A 23,830-nucleotide genomic window follows, 5' to 3' on the forward strand; every position below is an offset into this window, starting at 1 on the left:
GGATGGAGAATACAAGCAAGTACGCGCAGACATAAATTTTACATAGTGTTATGTTTACATTCACTGATTAAAATATTGTGTTACCTCTGATTGGGAATGGTGGTGAATGATTACATATTAATAAAAATATCTCTTTGACTGACAAGCTTTCTAGTTAATGAGTTACTTGTCTGAATCTTTACATTTATGGTTACATACTAAGTTTTACTGGAGGAAGAAGAGGCTTACCATTTGGTACTTATAAATTTCTTTGTGGTGGACTTGAATGCTGTAGTTCAGTGCAGATTCTTCAACGTCCTTCATCTTTGTTGGATTCTAAAGCAGCTTATAATGTTGACTATGATGATGAGCATAAAATGGCTTCCATAGCCTCAAGCAGATACAACAGTTGTTCTGTACAGTAATATCAAAGTTGATCTGTAAGCTCCCCATATTGTATGTAATACTTTTTTCCTTTGTTATCAACTTAATGCATTGTTCACTTTTTCTCCTATGTTATATGTGCTATGTATGTGTTCTACCATTCAAGTAGGTGCATATCACTGCTAAGCTTAAGAATTTTGCTGTTAATTTAAATGGTATTAGTTTTTAATCTTTATCATAACTAATTTTCCATGAAACCTTTGTTTTTTTACTTAAAAATTTGGAAACCTACTGATGACATCCAAGTGTCTTTTTTTTTATGGTAATATAGTATGTATTTAGAGGGCATGTCTTACGAGCAGATGATGACGAAGAAAGGAGAAGAATGTTGAATTCACAAACAGGCCGATCAGTATCATCAGGAACATTAAACGACTCTCATAAAGGGTAACCCAGAATGCCCAGGGTGGGCCACACCATCCATAAGGTACTCCAAAGATTTCATTGATATATCCAGAGAAGCTATCATTGTAGGTTCAGGCATGGATAAACCAAGCGCACATGCAGGTACCTCCCCTTGGGAGACACCCCAGCACACAGCTGAACTGCCACAAGCAGAGAGCAGATGCTACAACACCTTCCAGCTTGTTCACCTTTGGACCTTAGATCAGCTGGTGCCAGGGAAGCAAGGGGTTAATGACGAGAGGAGCAATTGAAGCAGTGGGGACATCAGGCATGAATGACCCAAAATGACCTGGAGATTGCCTAAGGAAGAGATCCATACCCCCAAAACCTGAGGAAAATGGCAAGGGCTTCTTGATCCACCAATTCTTCTCCCTGTGGCACTTCCACTGTGAATGAGACCAGCCAGCACATTCTTTTCAGGGCAAATCTGGACTACAAATACTCCTACACAGGAGCAAAAGCAGGAAAGAAACTACAATAAAAGTCAACTTAAAACACCTACACAGTCTGTCAAGTCCAACTCATTTTCACTGTTCAGAACTTACAATACCCTTATTCTACACAACATCTATAGTACAAGAACCCAAGCATACTCAGATATCATTGACAAAAGAACAAAGATCAGTGAAGATTACAGCAAGATGTCTGCACAGGGAGGCAGATGAAAAAAACCATTGAGTTACTGATACTAGGTGTGTGGACAGTACAATGCCACTCACCTACCTACCACCAATTAACCCCTTGTTGGATGGGTAACATATATTTACTTATAGCTTTAGGGTGGATTCCAGGTAACAAACAGGCAGCCCTCACTTTACAATGCGAAAATCGCCGTAAGCTGGAAAATCATGGATCCTAAGAAAACCTCACTTTTATTGCTTTGGGTGTATTAAAAAACTATGTAAACAGCATTTTTATTGCAGTTTTTCATAAAAAAAAAAAAAAAAAAAAAAAAAAAAAACTTCAATATTGATTATTTTGCATGTTTGGAGTCATATTTATTCCATCAGATTAGCGTCACAAGTGTCGTCACCCTGGAATATGTGTCGTAAACCTGGAAATAATTTCTGATGAATACAATTGAAAAGCATCGTAACCTCGGAACGCCGTAAGTTGAACCTGCTGTAAGCTGGGGGACTGCCTGTACATATATATGTTCAAGGTTTCTCGCATACAGTTTGGACAAATTTTGCGAGAAAAGCGCTCAGATCACTTCAATGAGCCATACATGACTCATAGCAACTTTTACCCAAACTCTAATAGCTAGTCAATACAAGAGAGACAGATCAGTTTGCCTTGAGAAGTCATGGGGAATGACGTCCAAAATTCCCATCCAATGATGCTCGTAAAAATTTTACAATAAAATTCTCAGAATTTTCTTGTTGATCTTAGTGCTTATGTATTTTGATATAGTGTGAGCTGTACTAATAATAATTTAAAAAAATGATATTAGAAAATCATATAACTTGGTACATTTAGCATATTTGGAAATATTCACTTTTTAATAGCGTAAGTCTCCGTTTCATCCTCAAAGGTAGCTACCCTTCATGGTGTGTGACAGTGTCCCATGGTGACTAGACTAATATCAAAGAAATATCTTTTAGCCTGGTCTTGTAGCCGGATATTGTGTCGAAATGATAAAACACTATGACACGTGATTAAGTATAATGGAGTCAAAGACAAGAAGGAATTTTGTCTTGTCTGTAGTGAAGCTGTACCCAGTTTTCCTATGTCAAAACTGCAGACGAAGTGACTATTGGTCGTGTGTTCGCCATCTTGTTTTATTATCAAGCCAGTAAAAAGACCAGGCACCATTACCCCTCTAGTCTGCACAGACTGAAGTGTATCAAGCCAGTGTTCCTCTTTAAAAGATGTTTCGATCTTCAATATCTTCTACGAGGATCATGGATTCATTAAAATTTGAAAGTCAGAGCTTACTTTTAAGCACCAGTAAAAATCTAGTTTACAGTGAACCTCCCCGTATTTTTGCCAGACTTACGTATTCGCTGGATTTCTCTCTGGAACATATAGTACCACCTATTATTCGAGGAAAATTCGCCTATTCACGGTATATTTCAATGAGAAATCCCATCCACAAATTCCTGTTTTTTTTTTTTTTTTTTTATCCATTTCATCATAAAATGCACTTTTGTGACAAAACTATTAAAAAAACCAGGTATAAACATTTTTAGTGAGTTTTTCTGAGTTTTAACTAGCAAAATAGGCAGTTTTAAGCATTTTTATGGGGGGTTTCAACTATTCACAGGGGGTCTGGTAAAACGGTGAGACAGATGTTTGTTTTGTATATGGAAAATGGCCTTTGTTTTGCAAGCACTTTGGTCAGTGCTTTACACGATCCTTGCTAGTCTATGAAAAATTAAACTTTTAAAGAATTTATCATTCTATTTAGAAGTTAGCTAATGAATTGTTCCTCAATTTATTAATAATTTGGTTAATCTTTTCAGATAATGATGTCTACAATATCCTAGGCAGTAGCCTACATGTGATGATAGGTCTAACAGATTCAGTAGAAATAATTTTAGACTATGATAGCTATTGTTTGTAGCCTATAACCTAGGATTATATATCTTAAAGGTGCTTTAAATAATCTGGATTAGGTAATAACCTGAATAAGGAACTATAAGAGAGAATAAGATCCTAGGATTTGATAAATAGGCAACAGAATTGTCCATTTATTTGACTGGCGCCATAAAAGCACGAATGGAGACGTTGGGAAACTGGAACATGAAGTTTTCATAATAAAACTAATATTGTAATACTTACCTGAACACCTGAATTAGCCCTGGTCCCTGACCAGCCCGAAAACTATATCCCCACAGATTTCCCACCAAGTAGGTAGTATTTTTGGGTTACTGTTTTATATAATAGATCAAATTAACTAGGATGTGATATAAACAACTACCTAGGTTAGACAAAGTAGTAACCTAACAAGAGGTATGCATTAGTACGTTTGTTTTATATAGTCTATACTACAATTAAATTTGATCTATAATAATCTGGATTAGGTAATATCTGGTATTTATCTATCTAGATTAAGTAACACCTTATACTACACAAGAAATGAAATAAGCCTAGGATTCTATATATAAATTGTGTTTTGATGATTTTTCGGCTTACGACGATTTTCAGCTTACGCCAAGTCTCCAGAACAACACCCCAGTTGTAAGCCGGGGACTGCCTGTATTGTTGTATATACACGTATATCCATAAGTTTTTGACTAACCTAATTTATGCAGTAGCCAAAAATAAGTTAAGCAAGAACCCTCTAAGAAATACTTTATGATTAGCTTAATGTAGATTATACTCGATGTACTAACCTGAGCCATATAAAACAGTAGCCTGGGTTAGTTATACTTAACCCCTTCTCTGAGGATTCATATTTGGGTTAAAACCCAGTAACATCAGTCTCCTATATCCCCCGGTTAATCTTGCAGAGGAAATAGAGGAATCCTAACTTGGATGGGAATTTCTTTGAGAAAATGAAGTGGATATTGATACTGAAAGGACCTTGCTGAACCCAGAAGGATCAGGGGCACAACTTTCAACTAACCATGGGGGAAACCTTCTAGAAGGAAGTCAATTCCCAATGCAGCTTTCAGAAGTTGAACAGGATCTTTCCCCAAAAGGGATACAGGGATCCACCTAAACCCAATGAAAATAATTACAGTTTCATAGGGGTATAGTAATTCACCAAGGACCTCTGCCCTCTGGGAAACAGGCAGTTACAGCTCAGCTGTAGATGCTCAGTCAGATTACGCAAGCTCCCAAGAAAAGGGATACACAGTTTGCATGATTTGACCAGTTCCGTAAGGAAACAATGAGTAACATTGACACCACTGCCATTGAACGGCAACAAATGATGGACATACCACATGATTCTGAACAAAAAATGAAGGTAATAAAGTCAGTGATTTACACACCAAAGTGTAAAAGTACTGCATCCTGCAACAAGAAAGGGAGAGTGGAAACCAAATCTGCCCAAACAAGGGCTAAGGTTATAATCACAACTGGAACCAAGAAAATGGCCAGTTCGGACTACAAAATTTATGATCAAAGCATAACAGAGGCTTCAAGATCCTCCTGATACTGATAATCATTGACAAGATGTCTCAATGTGCATTTTGTCTCCTGATGGTAAGTATCTAATTAATGAGTGAAAACCACGATCAAAGCTGTACATGTGGAGTTTAGAGAAAGGGCAGCATTTCCTAATACAAAATGGTGCCTGACACTATCTTTGCCAGACATGAAGAACCTCAAAAGGAAACAGTTCTCTTACCTGGAAATATAGCTTAGAGAGCCATAAACAAAACTCTTTACAAATATAGCTTAGAGAGCCATAGAAAAAACTCTTTACAAATATAGCTTAGAGAGCCATAGACAAAACTCTTTACAAGATAAATAGAAAATAAATCTATACACCCATTATGAATAAAACTCAACTTGCTCATCATGTACTCCCAGCCTTTTGCCCCTTCACCGGTAAAATAATTAGCCATGTGAAGGCAAACTTTCAGAATTATCATGTAATAACTAGAAAATGGGAACCAATGGCAAAATTAAAACCATTTATCTCAGTCCTCCCAGTTTCACAAAATTGTACCAAAGAATGGCTAATGCTTCAGTTTAGATATTGCAACTCAGCAATTTGGTGCATACATCTATGAGAAGAATATCAGATGAGACATCAGCATCAGAATTTCATGCTATGACCCACCTCCTTAGTATCTTAACCATTTCCACCTTGCTAGAAATTGCCACCAAAAGACTTCCAGAAGAATCCAGGACAATTTTTGTTGCCGTGGCTCAAAGCCTTATGAGAACATTATGGAAAGCATTCTATGACTTTCTGACTGGCGTATCAAAGCGTGAATGGAGACATTGTTTATTAAAGTCTAACACCTTCTGTAGGGACCTGTTTCAGGATTCTGTTGACTCAAGTCAAAAAGCAAACACGCCAACAAAATTGCACAGTGTATGCTCTTCTGGGAAAAGATTTCAGGACACAAGAAGCCCAAAGTTTCCATTACACAATTAAAAAAGGCTTGCTTTGATTAAAAGTCATATCAGCCTTCAGTCACCTCACATCCTTTCACAAGGTCCCAAAACCATCTTATAAAGGAAAAGGAAAAGCAACACCTGGAATGCCTATCAAGGGCAAAGGTAGAGAAGAGATGATACCAACAGGAACTTATTTGGTCGGGGGTCGCCTTCAAAGACACCACAAAGATTGGAGATCTTTTCCTTGGGGACACAACATTATTCTCAATGGGCTGAGGTGGAAATGGTCTTATTGCCAACCCCAGCTTTAATAGGGTTCTTTAAAAAACCAAACCCCTCTCTGGAATGATCCTTGACCTATCGACAGTTTCTATAGATCTGAAAAATGCATGCTGGCACGTCCCTATCGCCGCTCCTTTCCACCCCTTCCTAGGGTTCTGGATAGGGAAATATACGTACAGGTTCCATGTCATGCCTTTTGGGCTAAACGTTGTCCCAAGAATCTTTACAAAATTATTAACAGTAGTTGTCTGAGAACTCAGGAAAGAAGGAATCCAACTAATAGCTCACCTAGACGACTGGTTAATCTTGGGGTCCACAAGAAAAGAGTGCTTGAAAGACCTAAGAGCAGTGGTCAACAGACTCCAGTCAAAAGGTTTTTCATAAATTGGAAAAAATCATCCTGCCTCACACCCAGCAGACGTTTTCAGTGGGTGGGGACTGTGTTGGGATACTAATCATGGCCTGTTGTCTCTCCCCATCATAACTACAAACAGAATTAGGAAAAACCTCAAAAGGTTCCTGACACAGACCAGTGTTTCCAGACGGCAGTTAGAACGTATGATGGATCTGCTGCAGTTTACATCAGTAATAGTAGATCCAATACTCAGATTGCAGTTGAAAAACATGAAAAAATATTGGCACGCAAGAAAAAAGATGCGAGACAAAACTCACAAAAATAATCAGAAAGTTGGCCTAAGACCCAGAAGGAATCTCTGACTATCCTGACTCCTCCAGCTGTGAGAGTAACAATACACACAGATGCCTCATTGACAGGTTGGGGAGGACATTGGTAGGATCGTCAGGTGGCAGGGTGGTGGTCAGCTACTCTGAAGAATTGTCATATCAATTTCCTGGCGCTGATGGCTGTCTTTTTGTCTCTCAAAAAACTCAAACCCCCAGAAAAGACATATTCTGTTGGTAACATGACTGCAATGTCCTGCATCAAGAAACTGGGATCACGCTCACCTAATCTCAATATGTTAATGTAAGCCATCCTTTGAAGGGCACAAGTACAGAAGTGGGACCTGTTTGCAATTCACAGGTCTCACACTGTAAAAACAGACTGTCAAGGAAAACAACAGCCTAAACAGTGGACATTGTACACCCACTCTTTTCAAACAATAGTCAACCTGCTTCCACAACCAGAAGTGGACCTGTTTGCTACACAAAAGAATCACAAACTCCAGTATATGTGTCCCTGAATTTGGAGAGTAAAGCAACAGCAAGAGATGCCTTATCTTTTTCCTCCACTGTCCTAGATTTCAAAGGTTTTGAACAAACTCCTAACCTTCAAAGGAACAGCTTACCTAACAGCCCCAAATTGGGCAAACAGGCATTGGTTCCTATTACTTCCACACAGGGCGAAAATATCAATTCCACTATTGTCCACTGTGCTATCCCATAAGGTAGGAGGGAAAGTCGTTTACACATCCTCCTTTCTGAGCTGAGACCTTCACGCGTGGATTTTTTAAATATCATCTACTGTGAAAACTACTTACCCAGCACTGCTAGGTAACTAGTGCAAAAATTACGGACACCATCTATCCGGCAATACAAATCCATGTGGAAGATATGGTTAGATTATATCCATACTAACAGCCCCGTCCAGATTTCTATAGAAATACTTTTAAATTTTTTTATATAGCTCTTTGAAGACAAGCATCTTGCGGTTACAACAATTACGGTATACAATGCAGTGTTAACGGAACCATTGCTTTATGGATTTGGGATTGACTCCAGTATAGAAGAGGTCACTTCCCTTCTGCGGTCTTTTGCTCTATAAAGACCGACTCCAAAAGGCTTCCAATTACTTGATCCCTGAACAAGGTAATTAAGACTTCCATCTACTCCTCAACTCAGCAGATCCAAGACAACCACAACTCACAAGCTACAAAAGGCAATCTTACTGGTTGCATTAGCATCAGGAGCCCGTATTACTAACTTGGGCTCTCTCAGATGGGAATGATATATCTCACAAACTGCTGATAATCAATTATTATTGTCCCCTGGTCCATCATTCCTGGCCAAGAATGATGATTCTTTAAGAAGGAAATCTATTTTAATAAGAAAACTCAATTTAGCAGACAAAACATTACGCCCAGTTCAAGCACTTGAGGTTTACCTAGAGGTCACAGCAAACATCCCAGAAGTCCGATTTTCCTACACCCTAGCACAAAGCACAAATAAACCACTCTTTCTATAAGGACTAAGAATAATTTTAGTGTCCCTCAATAAAAAGGCAAAACCACACTCCTTTCCTAGGTCGCATGATAGTGTTAAGAAAGTAAGTACATTGTTGGCCGTCTTCAGAAATGTCTCTTTTGATAGTCTCTGAATGTACAGGGTGGTCTGATGATCATCAGAGACAGTATTCTTAAAACACTACTGCCATAAGCTCAAGCAAATTTGACTGCACTGTGGATCAGTAGGTGGTATGGTTAGTCCTGACCCCATAGGTGCTACAGAGGAAAACCAGGGGTCTTCTGAAAGGATGGGTATGCTGACTATTGCCGGGGATGCGACAAGACCGCAACATACCAGCATTCTTAGGTAAGTCACTACAGAACTTCACACTAATTTGTGGCTTGACATTGGACCAGAAATAGTTTATTTTAATTTTGGGATTGTTGGGATTATTAGTTTGGGAGCTGAAGCTTTTCATCCCCTGTCAATTTCTTTGTATGTACATAATGCTCCTTTGAGGAAGAAACAGCCACTACGCTATCAAAAAACAGGTTTTGATGTAGGAAAAATCTATTCTTGGTAGTCGCTGTTTATCCTCAAAACCCTCCCACTTCCCTAATGACAAGGCAGGGGATTAGGGCAAAAGTTCGTCCTGCATTGACCAACAGAGTAATGGTTCTTGGTCTTTTTACCGGCTCAATAGTAAACCAAGATGGCCAATGCACATGAGCAATAATCATTTCTTCTGCAGTTTTGACGTAGGAAAACTGGGTACAGCTTCGCTACAGACGAGACAAAATGCCTGCTTGTCTTTAAGTCCATTATACTCTTATCATGTGTCATAGTGTTTATCATTGCAACACAATACCCAGCTATAAGACCAGGCTAAAGATATTTCTTTGATATTAGTCTAGTCACCATGTCATGAGGAGCAAGATGAGCACGTATGTAAAAGGGTTATGAACATGGAGGTGGAAGGCAGAAGAGGGAGGGGAAGGCCAAAGTTCAAGTGGAAAGATAGATTATTGAATGACATGAAGGAAAATGGTTTCTAAAAGAAGAATAAGATGTACAGGACAGAGGAAAATGGAGAAGGCTGACTAGAAACAGCAACCCCATATAGAAATGGGACAGGCTGAAAGGGGCACTGGTACACACCATGTACTTTGAGGATTCAACAGCAACTACCAAAAATCCGATTCAGTCCTTCCCAGCTTACCTCTGGACATACATCCCATATAAATGGTGATGGTTTATATTCTCATAGTAACTGCCATCAGTTCTCTTTTAGTAATTAATTTAAAAGTTGCAGCCATTTAAGACAGGAAAATTCAATCTGAAGCATCAACTCACCTCTCATTTGAATTCTCATCTGATGAGCTGATAGTGTGGAAAGTTTGAGACATTTCACCTTAAACTTCAACTCGAAAATATCTCCTTTAAATATAAAGAAAATTGTATTAGTCAAAAAATGTTTTTAGTTCCTAATTAATTAATACAGATTTGGGCAATAACAGCATAATTCATCATAAAATAATAATCAATTCAACTTCTTAAAGAAATACGAAATATGACACGTTTTCATAATAAAATGAAGTTTTATAGATACTTACCAAGTAATTACATAGCTATTAGTTTCTAGTTATCACAGCAGCTCAAAATTTGAAATTACGGTAGTGCTCTTTTGTTCTGATGTAGGTAACTAGTCCCACCCACTTTCAGGGAAGAATAGGCACAAGTTAAAGAGGAAGCTCAATTTGTTTGTGCCCTATGTCGCCCTATGTCCATGAGAGAGGAGGAAGGGGCTCCGATCATATAATTACTTGCTAAGTATATACAGTAGACCCCCCGTATTCGTGGACTCACACAATCGTGGATTTCTCTCGGAAAACGTTTCCCGCATTATTCGTGGTCAATTCGCAAATTCACGGTATTTTTTCTATGAGAAATATCCACAAATTCCTAGTTTTTTTTATCAATTTCATCATAAAAATGCACTTTTTGGATAAAACTATTAAAAACCCAAGTAATGAACATTTTTATGAGTGGGTTTTTTCTTGAGTTTTAACTAACAAAACTAGGCTGTTTTCAGCATTTTTATAGGGGTTCCAACTATTTGTGGGGGGGGGGGGGGTCGTCTGGTACGCATCATCCCCATGAATACGGGGGGACCACTGTACAGGCAGTCCCAGGTTTTTGGCAGGGGTTCCATTCTCAGTGGGGTGCTGATAAAATGATACTGTTATGATACAATAAAGTTTTAATGCATACTTACCTGGCAGGTATATATATAGCTTATCCTCTTGTCGCACTGGCAGAATTTCAAAACTCGCGGCAACCGCTAGTACACTGGTAGTTCAGGTGATCGCCACCCCGTTCCCGGTGGCGCTGGTGCTCGGAAACCATTCCCGTTTTCCTCAGATTTTCTTTTCTTGAACCCTGTCTCCTGAGGGAGGATGGGTGGGAATTTAATTATATATACCTGCCAGGTAAGTATGCATAAAAAATGATATTGTTATGATACAATAAAGTTTGTTCATACTTACCTGGCAGGTATATACTATATAGCTGATTGACACATTTGGAGGTGGGTCATAGACAGCAACATTGTCATAATTTAAAAATTAACTAATTTTTAAAATTACTATTAGGTTCCTTACCTGCTAAGGTAGCTGACTTCGTAGGTCCTGCCTCTTAGCCTGCTAAACCTTAGTAGCTCTCAACTAGGATGTGCCTGTTTGTTGAGAAAGCTAATAAGAAGGGTCTGACAATTGGACATGACCAATTTGCTGACAGAGAACCCTAGCCCTCATTTACCACGGGCATTCATGTAGGAAAGTTAGTCACCTGAACCACACACAATCACTATAACAAAATACTACACCATAAACTGAGCAAGCAGTAACCTTCTCAGACGAACCCATGAATAAAAAACCCTTATAAACCTAATTAAAAATAATAGCCTAGCATGTTAGTAGGTTATGGGGTGGAAACTCCTTTGCCCAGTACTGTACCTGAGGATACGTACGGGCCTAACGTTTGACAATTATCAAAAGTTGTCTTCACGTCTCTGAGGTAATGCGAAGCAAAGACCGAATTTGTCCTCCAAAATGTAGAGTCTATAATGTCCTTGAGGGGCTAAATTTTTTCTGAATGCCAAGGACGTAGCTACTGCTCTCACTTCGTGAGCTTTAACCTTAAGCAAATCGAAGCATTCTTCCTGGCAAAGCAAATGTGCTTCCTTAATTACTTATTCTTACGAAAAAAAGCCATAGCATTTTAGACATGGGTCTAGTAGGATCTTTCACAGAACGCCAGAGAGAACCTGAGGCCCCTCTAATGCTTTTGTCCTTTCTACGTAGTAACGTAAGGCTCTTACTGGGCAAAGAACCCTTTCCTGTTCTTGACCTACTAGATCAGCCAGTCCTGAAATCTCAAATGACCTGGCCACGGATGTGAAGGATTCTCATTCTTGGCTAAGAATTCTTCCTGAACGAACAAACTGCTTTGTTGTGCTTCCATCCTACTTGTTTGTTAATAGCTTGCAGCTCACTAATCCTTTTAGCTGTAGCTAAGGCTACCAAGAAAATAGTCTTCTTCGATAGCTCTCGTAAAGAAGCACTGTCCATAGGTTCAAACCTATCCGTTTCTAAGAACTTGAGTACGACATCAAGATTCCAAGAAGGCGCTCTGCAATGTCGATCCTTCTTCGTATTAAAAGATCTAAGAAGATCTCTAAGATTTGCGTCAGGGTTGGACAGATCTAATCCTCTGTGCCTAAACACTGAAGATAACATACATTTGTAACCCTTAATGGTTTGATTTTGCCAAACCCACTTCCTTCTTCAGATACAGAAGGAAATATGATATTGTTATGATACAATAAAGTTTGTTCATAACTTACCCTTGCAGATAGATATTCTGTATTTTATGAAGTCCGACAGAATTTTAAAAACTTCCGACACACGCAGTGGTCGGCCAGGTGGTTAGTACCCATTCCCGCCGCTGGGAGGCGGGTATCAGGAACCATTCCCATTTTCTATTCATCAATTTTTTATTTCCACTGTCCCCTGAGGGGAGGTGGGTGGGTACTTGATTATATATATCTGCCAGGTAAGTATGAACAAACTTTATTGTATCATAACAATATCATTTTTGTTCATGAAACTTACCTGTCAGATATATATATAGCTGAATCCCACCTTTGGAGGTGGGAAGGGACAGAATAGAAGGATTTTGGGAAACAAATGCATGCAGATGATTTTACATCTTGGTTCCACCCCTGTTAGCATAGCTGACTTCGTGATTACTGTCACCCAAGTCTGCTTCTGCTTTACTAGAGTTGCCAGCGAGGTAGAGACCTATAAAGCTGGTGCACTCCAGATGATCTGTCAACGGGGGCGTGACCACAATGTGACTAGACCATATTGACCATACCATGAGGGCTAAGAAGTAAAATAAATATATATATAAATATATATATCACCACCTGACCAACCTAGCAAAGTTAAGGTGTGTTAACTAAGGGCTTAAGAGTTAAGAAGTCGCCGTTGTCGGCGACTCAACAACTAAATTAAGAGCTCTTCCTAACCATTTTCTACAGGATAGGATGAGTGGTACTTCTTGCCCCCAAGATTGTGTCTGCAGACACGTATGGCCCTAGCGAGCAGCAGATCTCATATGCCATCTTCACATCTCGCAGGGAGTGTGAAGTGAACACAGAGTTGCTTCGCTAAAACATGGTACTCAGGATGTTGCTGAGTGCCATGCTCTGTTGAAATGCTCCGAGGCCGCGCCCTCACCTCGTGAGCATTCAGCTAAAAAGATTTCAAATCTTTGTGCAAACACAATGAAGGAGCATTTTTGAAAGAACTCCTTAACACTCAAGCCAGGGTGTTCTTCGATATGGGCAAGTCTGGTCTTTTTCGGAACACTGCAGATTGCCCGAATGACTTCGACTTTCTTGAGTTTTATGTAGATAAAACTTGAGAGACCCGACAGGGCACAGGACTCTCTCTGGCTCCTGCCCACTAACTTGTGCCATCCTTGCTTCCAAGCTCCTGGCCCAAGGACAAAACAGGTTTCCATTCTTAGGCCACAACGGAAGGCTTAGAGAGCACACCGCCTTGTGTTCTCCAAGCCAAAACTTGTGACTATGGCTTAAAATCTCACTAACCCTCTTTGTCGTATCTAGGGTGGTTAGAAGAAGGCCTTCCTGATCACATGCAAGAAGTTAACAGGTAGGAGAGGTTCGAATGCTTTGACATCAAGAACTTCAGACTACGTCTAAGTTCCATATTGAAAGCTTCGATCTGGACATGCACAGTCAGTCCGTCTGTACTAAAGTCAGGTGACCGACCAGTTGACCAGTCAGACGAATCAAGGACGCAAGGCTTGTACCTGAAGACCATAAGGTACTATTCTTCGCTGAAGGATGAGTGTCTGGACTGCTTGGGCGATTCAATCTAAGCAAACCTTGGGGGTGTATCAACGCAACCCAACGTCGTCAGCGAATCAAAACTCCTGACTCGAGCTTCTGGTGCCAGCAGGAGAAAGGAGCGAGGAGCAAAAAGGCGATTCAGTCCCGAAGGAAGAATGCCTGACAGTCCAACCTGGTCTCATGTTACACGATCATCGGGGGTGTATAAACGCAACCGACTTCGTCAACAAGAAACTCAGGGCTACTATATGTCGCCTGATCTCGCACGAGTGTCTGACTCCGAGAAAACGGTGAGACAAAAAGTAGATGGTGAGCGAGATTCGAGATTCCACAGAACTCAAAGATCGTGAAGGGCTTTGTTGTTTGACAGACGCAAATCTCTGAGCCAAAGGCCGTTCAACAACATATTTGCGTATTCTTTAATAGTTGTGACTGCCAGCTTATCCCATTCTTCAGACGGAAATGGAAGACGGTAATCTTATTCCTGTCAACATCTCGATAGCCTGAAACGTAGTCAGACTCAGAGCGGAGAGGTTAGGTACCTTTCGAGTTAAGAGTAGACCGACTCTCTCGGAAAGGTCCTTGGAAAGTGAACTAGGAAGTATGTGACTCTGTGAATCCAGGATCCTGAAGGCCAACATGGGGCGATCAGCGTCATTGTCGCTCCTGTGACGTCATAAATCCTCTTATTACATTTCCTAAACGATTGAAAAAGGGGAAAAAAGAGACTAAACATCCATCCCGTTCAATATCATAGGATGGCGTTTAATGTTACCGCTCCCGGATCGAGAATAAGGGAGCAGAGAAGAAGAAGCCTCTTCGTCCTCAACATATCGAAGAGAAGAATGAAAGGGCGTCCCTAAAGTCTCCACAACTCTCAACTTACTTCTAAAGAAATATTCCACTCGGAAGTCAATAGTTGCTGCCGTCGATCGAGACGATTCGTACGGACTTTTGCAATCTCCGTAACGAACCTCTAGAGGATCGTTACATTCTACGCCTGTTGGGTATAATAGGCTCTTTCTCGTAAACTCGAACAGGGACCGTGAGAAGATACTTCTAAGATATGAGAGAGCTGTGGAATATCAGAGTTGATCTGGACCACTGGTTCCCAAAAACTCGTTTCGAGGACTGGAGGGACTACCGAATCGCTTTACTTCTTTCAGATTAAGATCCAGGACATTTGAAACCCTATCCAGATATCGGCACCTTCTTTCTATCACCTCAGGTGATAGACGCACTGAGAGATGTTCAGAATCATTCCTAGATCTTGAATAATATATTTCAGTTTCCCGGTCGGAAAAAACTGTGATCTTAATTGCAGTCTATTCGGGGAAACAAAACTTCTTCAGGAAGGAAAGTGGTCCCCAGCAAGCTCATCCATTCCCTCCCCGATATGCTTACTTCCCTAATAAGGCTGCGCTTTGCCTAAGCAGGAGAGCATATAAAAGTGCAATGTTGCGGTAGACTCGTAGTTCTATACCGTGCGGTAACGAGCACCGAAAGGATTAAGAGATAACTCTGTTTGAACATAGTAAGGCAAAACGAATGCAACGTTTATTCATTCACGTAAGAAATCCTTCAATCTTAGGCTAAAGTCTGTGATTGTAGGACAGAGATACAGTTAGTCAGTCAATCCCGCAGGAGAGACGTAACCGCCAGCACAGAGATACGGTTAGTCAGTCAATCCCAGCAAGAGAGAGAGACGTAACCTACCGCGCATGACAGCGCACGCTCTGTTACTGGTGGCTCGGTTGGACTGGAGGACAGAGACAGCGTGACAGCAGCAGCCAGCAGCTTACGAATGTCGTCTCTTAAACTTTATTGTCTGGGTTGCCAGCTACCCTATTCTACGAAGAAATAGGTCCGTTATTTTTGAGCAGATAGACTCCTAAGTGGTATATTTTAGGCGAAACAGAAAACGATAAATATATAGATGCGTTTGTGTCGTCAGAACACTACCATACAACGGTAAAAAGATAAATCGGAAACTCCTGGAAGGCTGCAGGGAGTAACGATTAAATGTCCTTAAAATAGACAATAGACTCTCGGTTGCCATCCGAAGATGGTAAACTACAGCAAGCGTATATGACTTGAACCAACCAGAAATAAAATAACGCAAGGAAACAAAATGATATTGTTATGATACAATAAAGTCTGTTCATACTTACCTGGCAGATATATATATAATAGCTGAATTCGGAAATACAGCTACTAACATATCTGACAGGCAAGTTTCATGAACAAAACTTAAGAGAATCGAAGCAGTCAGCTCAAGCTTCTTATGTTATTGGACATAAAGCGTTCATTGACGTAGTCTACAAGTCTATTTCTTGTACGAGTCTGCGAATGACGAATGAGAGCTCTTCCGAATCTTGTCAATAAGAGCTTATTCGCTTACGCAATATCAAGTTAATGAGATGTGTCAATGAGAACTAACCCATTTACGGGACAAAGAGATATTTTGTCAATGAGGGGATACCCACTTACTTGACAAAACGATAGTATATTGTCAATGGGGGAAAGTCACTGAATTGAACAAAACGTAATCCAGGAAGTCGAGCATTTTTTTATTTTTCCGATTCCCGTCTCAAACGAGGAAGGGGCAAGAATCCTGTTTAAGAGACTAGGCTTACGGCAGGTAGAACGACGATGTTCAATTCGGCAGCGTAGTCCCGACTAGAAACTAACATAACCTATCATCTGAAAAACCCTTTCAGATGGGCTAAAAAGCTTGCAAAATTATCCTGGGAAGAGGAAGAAATTCTCCAACCAGCTTCCTCTCCCGTATCACAACTAAAGCCTGCTAAAGCTTAAAATTTATTGGCAGTATGGCAAAAGAAGTCCTATCTTGCGCTTTCCTGAAGAGCGTCCTTTTGATGAGTACCTTTGCAAGAATCCTACTGAACACTTGCCGAGAGTCCCTGAACGTTGCGGACGGATCCGAGCCTTTACCTAACCGTAACTGCCTTATCGCAAAGTCTTGACTGCGGTAGAGAAAACGAGATCTTCCCTAGAGCTTTCCTTAAACTCCATCCACCTTTGCGAAAAGCAATATAATATGACAGAGATCTCTTGAATTCACAAAACCCGAGGTCTTGCTGGGTTTCGAAGACGAAGTTGTCTGTTCACTTTAAGCTTCCTCCGAAGCACTGCTTACTTCACATTCTTTGCATGTGAGGTATAAGGTATCACCGAAGGTAGAGGTAAAAATTCTTGAGGCCCAAATCGTAAACAAGAGCTTGAAGAGTTCAATAGAAACGTTCAGCCAGGCGACACACCTGGCGTGCGCTGGTGCGCGCGCTCGGCGTCCACTGGCGAGCAGTGAGCACGCTCGGCGTCCACTGGCGAGCAGCGAGCACGCTCGGCGTCCACTGGCCGCGCGCGGAGTGCGCTCGGCGTCCACTGGTGCGCGCTTGGCGTGCACCCGCCGCGCGCCTGGCGTCCATCCGAACGTCCCGTCCAAGCCGAGCGTCAAAAGAAGCGTGCAGAAAAGCGTCACGCTCCTGACAGGCGTCAAAACAAGCGAGATACATCTCGAGAGAAATCCGACTGCACGAAACAGTCTCAGGAGAAGGTCGATCGTGCGAGAATACGTGGGGCGACTGGCGAGGAACGCCTTCTTATTCTCACAGTAACAAAACTCGGACGTCCGCTCTCAAAAGCTTCGCGTCCTGCTACTAAGACTTCCATTTCATATTTCTCGGTGGAAAGACGTACACGTGATCAGGCGACGTTCGCCTTCTTACTTCTCACTGGAACGCATAACGATGAGAGAGAGAGGAGTGAAGCGTCCTCCTCTACAAAGCTTCTATTTAGAGGGCGCGAGTCCTTCCGAAAGCTCAAACCCCTGCGCGGGGGAGGACGCTCGGAGGACACGAGAAGCAATCCTTCAGGATTCGTGCACGTGCACGCACTTAGGCAGTCTGGGGATTTTCATCAGAAACTGCCGAAGGCACGCCAGATCGGTGGGGTTCCTCGTAACCCTCCTTCGGCTTTCGACATGCTCTCTCCCCGGGTCCTGGGAGTCAAGCGAAGGTCCCGGCCTAGAGGCGAAATAAGGCCGATCTGACGCACCCTCCACTACACAAGGGGCACTGTCACTGCACTTAGCCACTTCACTATTGCTCTCTAAAGCAAGCACTTTCGATTCTAAGATACGAATCGAAAGAGTATAAGAGAAAAGGGCAATAACCTCTACAGACACTGTTTAGGGCCCGAAGGCAACATTACAGGGTTATGAGAAACAATAACAGAAGTAGCACTCTTCACAACAATGAAGGAGAGCGATCACCTCTCGCAGACAAATTCATAACCCGTAGGCCATACTACAGGGTTAGGCAAAAAAAAAAAAAAAGTCTACAGGAAGGTTAGCAGGTTCACTACCCTGACTTTTGTTTACTGATTAATTGCGTACATACGAATCATACGGTTTTCCTTACGGAATTAGACATGTTTACTGATTAATTGCGTACATACGAATCATACGTCTTCCTTACGGAATTAGACAAAGTCTCACACTCCTCACATGACAAATCTCAACAAAGAAGCAAGACTCATACCCTCGTGCATACCAAGTGCGGATCTACCGAAGCTTTCGGTAGCCACACCCTATCTTTGCAGACAACACCCTCTGAAACTAGCCTAACTAGATTCAGATATCTTATGCAAAAATGAATCAAATTCAAATCAATTTAAGATAGCGTATGTCTAGCCACAAATCCAAGTAAATAAATTAAAAGACAATTAGGATACTTAGCGGCAATGAGTTTCCAAAATCTAAGACGGAGGTACTGGAACAGGTGTTTCCAGCACTGGCGACAGAAAAATTATGAATAGAAAATGGGAATGGTTCCTGATACCCGCCTCCCAGCGGCGGGAATGGGTACTAACCAACCTGGCCGACCACTGCGTGTGTCGGAAGTTTTTTAAAATTCTGTCGGACTTCAGAAAATACAGCTATATATATATCTGACAGGTAGTTTTCATGAACAAACTGCATTTGGGTCACAGAGGTACTGGATGAAGAAATCTTCGATTCTTGCACCATTTACGGAACGTTCTCCCACTTCGACTGGTACACTTTGATAGTTGAAGCTCTTCGTGCTCTCGCAACTGCCTTCGCTGCTTCTCTATAAAAACCCCTCGCTCTGACAAGTCTTTCGATAGTCTGAACGCAGTCAGACCCAGAGCGAGGGTGTTCTTGTGGAACCTGTCGAAGTGGGGTTGTTTGAGAAGATCTACTCCTCGTGGGTAGTCTTCTCGGAGAATCCACTGTCCATTCCAGTACCCTCTGTGAACCACGTTTGGGCCGGCCAGTATGGAGCTATTAGAGTCAGCCTTGTTCCTTGACTTTCTCTGAATTTCTTCATTACCCTTCCTAAAATCTTGAACGGGGAAATGCGTACGCGTCTAGCCCCGTCCAATCTAGTAGGAAGGCATCTACTGCGACTGCAAGAGGGTCCGTGACTGGAGAACAGTAATTCGGTAACTCTTCGTCGCTGCGGTAGCGAAAAGATCCACCACTGGGCTGCCCCAAAGATTCCACAGCCTCTGGCATACTTGTTGATGCAAGATCCACGGTCCGTCGCAAAGCACTTGTCCCTCCCACTGCTCAGCAGGTCCGCTCTGACATTCTTCTCCCCTTGAATGAACCTGGTGAGCAGGGTGACGTTCTTTCTCTCTGACCACAGAAGAATCTCCTTCGCCAAGTTGCAAAGAGTAAACGAGTGGGATCCCTCCTTGTTTGCGTATGTATGCCAGAGCTGTGGTATTGTCCGCGTTGATCTGCACCACTTTGCCGCTGATCCACGGTCTGAACGCTTTCAGAGCCAAGAAAAATGCCATCAGTTCCTTCCTGTTTATGTGCCAAGCTTTCTCTTCTTCGTTCCAAAGGCCTGACTCCTCTCGAGGGCCCAGCGTCGCTCCCCAGCCCTGCGTCTGACGCGTCGGAAAATAATATCAGGTCTGGGTTCCTCTGCTGGAGTGACGTACCCTCTGCTAACCTTCCCGGGGCTAGCCACCACTTTAATTCCTCCTTTATCTTTAAAGGAATTGGAAACAGAAGGAATCTGGTTGCGATCTTCTTGGCCAGACTTCGTTCAGAAAGAACTGTTAAGGGCCTCATGTGAAGTCTCCCTAGGAAATGAACCGTTCTAACGAAGAGAATGTCCCCAGCAGGCTCATCCACTCTCTCGCCGATCATTGGGTCTTTCGATAGGAATTCTTGCACTTTCCGAAGGCACATGGTCTGCCTTTCGGGGGACGGAAAAGCCCGAAAAGTCACTGAGGATATCAGAATCCCCAAATAAACTAGCTCCTGTGTGGGTATCAGCATGTGACTTTTTTCAGGTTTCAACCATCAGACCCAACAACGCTTTGTTAATTCTAATGTGAGGTCCGTGTCCTCCAGACATTGCTGCTTTGATTGTGCTCTTATGAGCCAATCGTCCAAGTAGAGGGAGACTCTGACTCCTAACAGATGAAGCCACTTCGCCACGTTCGCCATCATCCTTGTAAAGACTTGAGGGGCCGTGCAAAGCCCAAAACAAATGGCTCTGAATTGATATATCTTGTCCTGAATCACGAAATCTCAAATATTTTTTCTGGACCTTGGATGAATCGGAATATGGAAATACGCATCCTGAAGGTCCAGCGCCACCATCCAGTCCCCTGGACGTACCGCTGCCAGTACTGAATCGTTCGTCTCCATCGTAAACTTGGTCTTTTCTACGAACAAGTTAGCTGACTTACGTCCAGTACTGGCCTCCAACCTCCTGAAGACTTCGGTACCAGAAAAAAGACGGTTGTAAAAACCTGGGGATTCGTGATCCAGAACAGGTTCTATGGCTCCCTTCTCTAACAATGCTGACAACCTGATGCCAAAGAGCCTCTCTCTTCTCTAAATCGATGTAATGAGCCCCTAGGGCTCTCGGAGTTGTAGCGAGAGGTGGTTTCTTAAGAAGGGGATCTTGTTGCCTTCCTTCGCTACACTTACAGACCAAGGATCCGCTCCTCTGCTTTGCCAGACTTCCCAGAAGACTAAAGTCTGGCCCCAACACACGTCTGGAGGACTTCGAACTCATTGTTTGGTTGAGGTTTTTCGAACCTCTTTTGGAAGGAACTCTTTTCCCTCTAAAGGCTGGTCGGGAAAAAGTCCTACCCTGAAAGGGCCTGCTGTGCTGTCCTTGTTTCCTTCGGTGTCTTCTTTACTACCTTTGTAGGCAAATACTTCCTTACTGAAGACGTCAGCAGGTCTGTTGTAGCTTCTGTGTAAGGGAAAGCGCGATATCCTTAATGATGTCCGGTGGGAAAGCTGTCTGAAAGTGGGGAGAACATCAACTCCGACTTTTGCGCATTCGAAACTCCTTTAGCAGCGAAAGAGCACAAAAAGCGATCTTTTCTTCAGCACATCTGCCGTAAAGAGTGAAGAAAGCTCATTAGCCCCATCCCTCAAGGCTTTGTCCATACAGGACATAATGCTTCTTGGTAAATCCAAATCAGAAGGTTCTTCAATCTCTAGAGTACGTGCCCAAGCCCCCAACGGCCAATCGAGGAAATTAAAGACTTCAAAAGTCCAATAAATGCCCTTCAGCAAATGATCGAACTCTGATGAAGTCCACCACACTTGGCTGCGTGTAGGGCATGCTACGGGAACTATCCACGATATTAGAAAAGTCCCCCTGGGAGGAGGCAGGAACTCCAGGCCAAGACTTTCCCCCGTAGCATACCACACACCAGACTTCGAAGCTAACTTGGCCGGTGGAAAAGCGAATGAAGTTTTCCCCCTTCTCGCTTCTCCTTCAACCATTCATTTATGCGTTGAAGGGCTTTCTTAGCTGTGATCGAAAGCGTTCATTTTCAAGAAAGTAGATTTCTTGGTGCTTTCGTCTTGGAGAATTGAGACAGCGGAGATAAAGGAGCAGAAGGTTGAAAATCTCCTTCAAACAACGAAAGAAGGCACTCAGTTAGCTTCTTGTAATCCGAGGAAGGAGCTTCCACATTCTTGTCCTCTCCGAAAATCCACTAAGTCTTCCTCCTGAGAAGAAATATCCTGAATTCCAGATGTTGAAACAATCCACTAACTTTCCGAATACGATACCAATATCCAAAACGTCAGTCAACGAGCAAGGAAATTCTATCAGAGAACCAACAACGATGTTGCCGGTTCGGCTGGCAGAGAAAATCTGATGGAAAACGGGAATGGTTCCGAGCACCAGCGCCACGGGAACGGGGTGGCGATCACCTGAACTACCAGTGTACTAGCGGTTGCCGCGAGTTTTGAAAGTCTGCCAGTGCGACAAGAGGATAAGCTATATATACCTGCCAGGTAAGTGTCATGCATAAAACAAAAACTGCCATGAACAGAAAACTCAGTGATTTGTGGTGCTTGGCACCAAGTTCAGTTAATGGCGATCTATTAGGTATGTTAAGGTGACATAACTCTATTATCGGCACCTTATATGGCGCCTTAAGTCACCGATTTTATGTGCTAAACAAGCACCATAAAACCGGATCACCATAACCGAGTCCCGCTGTCAACTGGGGACAGCCTGTATAAGAAAACTTTATTATAAAAATTTCATTGAAAGGAGGTGGGATACATGGACATATACTACTCAAAAACATTCACAAATGGAGATGAATTTGAGACAAAGGGTAGCTAGCACTGGTGAAATGCTTGTTGTAAACTTACTTGGTGAGAGAGCTACAGCAAGAAGATACTGCCTCTGGTCAGTGTTCATCTCAAACTTGTAGTGGCTCGGTGGTAAAGACAAGGATCACCTCTACTGCAGCGGGAGCTTTGCAGCCGAGGAGTACTCCAAGTCTGCCAATGCACTACAAAATAAAAACAAGTGCCCTTGCCCTAGGCACAGATACGAAAATCAACCATAAAATTATTTTACCTACACAACACATAAAAATCACAATCTTTGAAAGTAAAATGATATTGTTATGATACAATAAAGTTTTATACATACTTACCTGGCAGTATATACTTAGCTATAGACTCCGTCGTCCCCGTCAGAAATTCAAATTTCGTGGCACACACTACAGGTAGGTCAGGTGATCTACCGCCTGCGATTGGGTGGCAGGACTAAGAACCATTCCCGTTTTCTATCAGATTTTCTCTCTTCCACCTGTCTCCTACGGGGAGGCTGGGTGGGCCATTTATCGTATATATCTGCCAGGTAAGTATGTATAAAACTTTATTGTATCATAACAATATCATTTTTATACATTCACTTCCCTGTCAGATATTATACTTAGCTGACTGGCACCCTTGGTGGTGGGTAAGAGACAGCTAACTACTGAAATAGACAGGTAAACAACATATGTTGTAGGTAATAAGTAAAAAACCTTGGTTCCCTACCTGATTAGGCAGGAAGACTTCGTGGCTACTGCCCAGGAGTCTGCTTCGCCTCAAGAGCCTCAGCGAGATATTGATCTATGGCTAAGAGTTCTTGTGGGTCTGTCAATGGGGTCTTATCCACTTACTCGGCAGAGCCTAAATGGCATTTGTCAATGGGTGCTAATCCACTAACATGACAACACACCTTATCCAAGGAGCACAACACCGATCCCGATCACCTGATCCTAACACCCGTGTTAGTTCTAAGATTGAAAGGAGTTATCCCCCAAACTCCTCACAAACAACCAATAACTCGAATCACACAGAATCACGCAAAAATTATAGTACAAAAAAAATTTTTTTGTACCCCTCTATTATTCAGATACAACCGAGTTCCTCATGATCAAAGGTGACGGCCGCCTGTGCGACATCTAGCACCCTTGACAGTAGAAAACCGAGAACATATTTAACAAGAGGGTTACGTACACATAAATAAATTAAGGATCAGTATTTGCTCCAAGACCCAGCACCGTATCCGCTGACACAAACGGACCGAGAGAGAAGCATTTCTCATAAGTTTACCTTACATCCTTCAGGTAATGAGATGCAAAAAACTGAATTGCATCTCCAATATGTCGCTTCGAGGATATCCATTCAGTGACACGATTCCTGTTTGAAAGGCTAGTGACGTAGCAACTGCTCTAACTTTATGAGCTTTAACT

General features: G+C 42.2%; 1 protein-coding gene across 1 annotated transcript in view; it reads right to left on the reverse strand.

The window, feature by feature from the left end:
* Positions 1 to 23,830, reverse strand: part of LOC135217539 (crossover junction endonuclease EME1-like) — a 161,507-nt gene that overhangs the window by 97,056 nt on the left and 40,621 nt on the right. Inside the window, exons 2-3 of the mRNA XM_064253506.1 lie at positions 22,452 to 22,622; positions 9,670 to 9,753 (exon numbers count right to left, since the gene is read on the reverse strand). The gene's annotated coding sequence lies outside the window, so the exon portion shown is untranslated. The remainder of the gene's footprint in view (positions 1 to 9,669; positions 9,754 to 22,451; positions 22,623 to 23,830) is intronic.

Source organism: Macrobrachium nipponense, chromosome 7 (genome assembly GCF_015104395.2).
Source record: "Macrobrachium nipponense isolate FS-2020 chromosome 7, ASM1510439v2, whole genome shotgun sequence".
Taxonomy (NCBI): Eukaryota; Metazoa; Arthropoda; class Malacostraca; order Decapoda; family Palaemonidae; genus Macrobrachium; species Macrobrachium nipponense.